Raw genomic sequence first — 3,718 nt, 5'->3', positions numbered from 1 at the left:
GGGTTCGAATCTTGGTTTTGATACTCGTAGCATTTCGACAGGCCGCGGGCCGTTACGAATCTTTAATTTTATGGTCGGAGTGGTGTTAAGTTTGAGCTAGGCGAAAAGTAGTGAGGCTAGACTGTAGCCCAAAATTGTTCCGATGTCAAGTCCGCTATCTATAATTTATAGAATAGAATGTTTGGCCACCGACCAAGATGGCTCATAAACAACGTAGTTTGACCAAGTAAAAGATTATTTTTATCTCTTAGCATTTAAGAAAATTCTTAAATCCTAGTTCTCTATCTTCAAAATTATTTTTGGTCATTTTGACAATAAACGTGGATTATAAGCCACTAACTTACCAAACATTTTATTATTGAGAATGACATATAATCCACTGGATATACCAAACACTTTAGCTTATTATTCATCAGCTTATAATTCCTTTGTGGACTATAAGCCAAGTAGATTGTAATCCAAATTGGACTCTATAATTAAGGGGTTCTTTGGTATTGACTCTATAATTAAGAGACCAATTAAGTACCTCGTTTCTTACGGAGCGCTTTATGCAACCCTTAAACCTTGCCTTAGACACCAACTAATCCAAGAAAACTTAAACCGGTTCACTTAAGGATTCTTTGTTCCTTATTGAGCTCGAATCCTTAAGGCCAACGTCTAATGAGTTTTATTAGGCTTGGGTGGTGTAGTGTGGAATAAGTGATTTTTGGGCTAAGGAAAGGGTGATGAAATCCCTCACCTTATCTTGATTATGGGGTTTTACCCTTAAAAATATTTTTAAGTGTGTGCCAAATCAAGATGCTCAAATCACTTGGTGAATTCCTACTAACAATATGAAATGCAACCCTATGAATTAAAAGCAACTAAAAAGGATGAAAAAGAAAAAATCTTTTTTTTATTAATTAGGGTTAACAATCAAACAAATGAGAAGGGAGAATTATTTGAATTTATTATCTTGTTAGTAAATGTCAAAGTGAAAGATGAATTTTATTATGGTCAACAAAAATAAAATCTTTTTTTTTAATCCTAATTGTCTCTAATTGTGAAGCTAACTAAAAAGGATGGAATTAAAAACACTAGAAAGAAGACTTACCCGAAAGCAAATCTTCAAATCCTAGTTCTCCAATCCGTGATCTTCAAGCTCCAAGCGTTTCCTTCACAATAAACACACAAGTTAAAGAACCAAAATAATTAAAACCTACTTAAGCACCTTCCCCGGCAACGACGTCAAAAACTTGATGCGGCATAAACATGTAGCAAAAATGTTGCAAGTGCACAACCGTGTCAAGTTATAGTATAAAGATATCGATCCACGAGGAAGGTGTTTTGTAGGAGAAAATATGAAATCGGTTCTTATGTTGTGTGCGTGACAAATAGGAGTGATGAGTGAATGTGATTGTGAAGAGATGGAGAGAATGAAAATGATTGTGTAAATGAATATATTTGAGAGTGGAAGTGATAATATAAATGTGATCAACAAGGCAAGAAGGAAAAATCAAGAACAAATAAAAATCAAGAATGTAAAGATAGCGGATTCAATTAAAGATATGGGTAATCTAGAATTGAATCCACTTCTTAGAAAAAAGTGATTCCCTAGAGGGTTCTCTACTCTATAAGCATGAAATAAATCTAATCTATAAGGATGAAATAAATCTAAGGCAAGAGGGTTCTAGCCTCTTGGCTATTTAAACAAGAAAATAAAATCTAATTACAAGCATAAAAATAAATCTAAACTAATAAGCAATAAAAAAGAAATAAGAAAAACAAACCTTCAAATTAATCTCCATCTTCATCTTCATCTTCATCATCCAACAAAGAGAAGAATAGAAAAATTTAAAGTGGTAAAAAAATTATTTTATTAATTGTAACAAAATGTTACAAATTTGGAAGGCCTTCTCAATTAAGAGTAGCCCTCCTCTCCAAAAGGAGTTACAAAAATTTTCACACCTCTAACCCCTCACTCTCTACCCTTATTTATAGTAAACATCAGTGAATTTTAAATCCATTCTGCATGTGACGTTATGCTAAAAGAATAAATTCTTTTAGACTTAGCGCTATGATTTTTGAATACATAGACTTACTCATCCCTTGCGGGGTTCTCATAGGATTTTTGGCAAACTCTCAGCCATTAACGGGTTTGATGAGATTTTACCGACTACCGTTTGAGTTGGGCTAGCATGCGATTTGTTTAAGTCCGTTCCGCATGAAACGTTATGCTAAGAGAGTTAACTCTCTTAGTGCTATGATATTGAATACGTAGACTTCGTCTTTTTCACGGGAATAGACTATCCGGCAATACGTGTTAGGCACAGACTTATCCCTACTTAGGCTTCGGGATAAAAGTCTCCAGATTTGGATTCTAGTATATTTTTCAATGGGTGAAAGACTAAACCGGTATAAGAGAAAAAATTGTAATTATTTTATTTTATTTTATTTTATTTATTTATTATTAGTATTTTTTATAGATAATGAGGTTCATGAAGAATCAACACCTCTTCCTCTTCGAGCGTAGAAAATTCTAAAAATGGTTTCAGACGTTGATCATTTATTTTAAAAATGTTACCATTTTTAGGATTTTCTATCTCGACAGCCCCATGCGGAAAAAAAACTTGTTTCATAAAAAATGGACCTGTCCATCTTGATCTCAATTTTCTAGGAAAAATATGTAATTTTAAATTGTACAATAAAACTTTCTGTCTTGGAGAGAAATTTTTTGTAAAATTGATTTGTCATGAAAAATCTTGGTTTTCTCTTTGTAAATTTTTGAGTTTATGTATGCATCATTTCGAATTTCTTCCAACTCATTTATTTGGAGCAATCTGTTCTTACCTGCCGAGTCTGAGTCAAAATTCAATTGTTTTATCGTCAACATTGCTCGATGCTCCAACTCCACTGGTAGGTGGAAAGCGTTCTCAAACACTAATCTGTTTGGTGACATCCCTAAATTGGCCTTGAAAGCTGTTCTATATGCCCACAGAGCATCACATAATTTTATAGACCAATCTTTTCTGTTATGATTAACTGTTTTTTTTAAGATTTATTTGATCTGTCTGTTTGTGACCTCTACTTGTCCACTGGTTTAGGGGTGATAAGGAATTGACAATTTGTGTGTGATTGAATATTTCCTCATCAAAGCCTCAAAAGAACGGTTACAGAAATGTGTACCGTTGTCACTGATGATCGCTCGGGGTACTCCAAACCGTGCAAAAATATTCTCTTTTAAAAACTTAATAACGACCTTGTTGTTATTAGTTTTTCAAGCTACCGCCTCAACCCATTTTGACATGTATTCAACGGCTACTAGAATGTAAACATTTCCAAAGGAATTTGGAAATGGTCCCATGAAATCGATACCCCACAAATCAAAAAGTTCAACAGATAAGATGGGTTATAAAGGCATCATATTTCTCCTAGTGACCTTCCCTAAAAGCTGACAGTGGTTACAAGTTTTGCAAAACTCATATGAATCCTTAAAAAGAGTTGGCCAGTATAGCCCAGATTGGAGAATTTTTTTAGCTGTTTTTCTTGGATCAAAGTGGCCCCTACATGCTTGCTCATGACAAAAGGATAGAACACTCCTAGTTTCTTCAGTGGGAACACACCTCCTAAAGATCTGATCAGGATAGTATTTGAATAGATATGGATCATCCCAGTAAAAGTATTTTACTTGGGAGAGAAAACGGGATCTATCCTGTTTGGACCAATGAGAAGGGATCTG

The sequence above is a fragment of the Asparagus officinalis genome, chromosome 8, assembly GCF_001876935.1.
Source record: "Asparagus officinalis chromosome 8, Aspof.V1, whole genome shotgun sequence".
NCBI lineage: Eukaryota > Viridiplantae > Streptophyta > Magnoliopsida > Asparagales > Asparagaceae > Asparagus > Asparagus officinalis.
The sequence above is the reverse complement of the archived record's forward strand: the minus strand, read 5'-3'. Positions refer to the sequence as shown.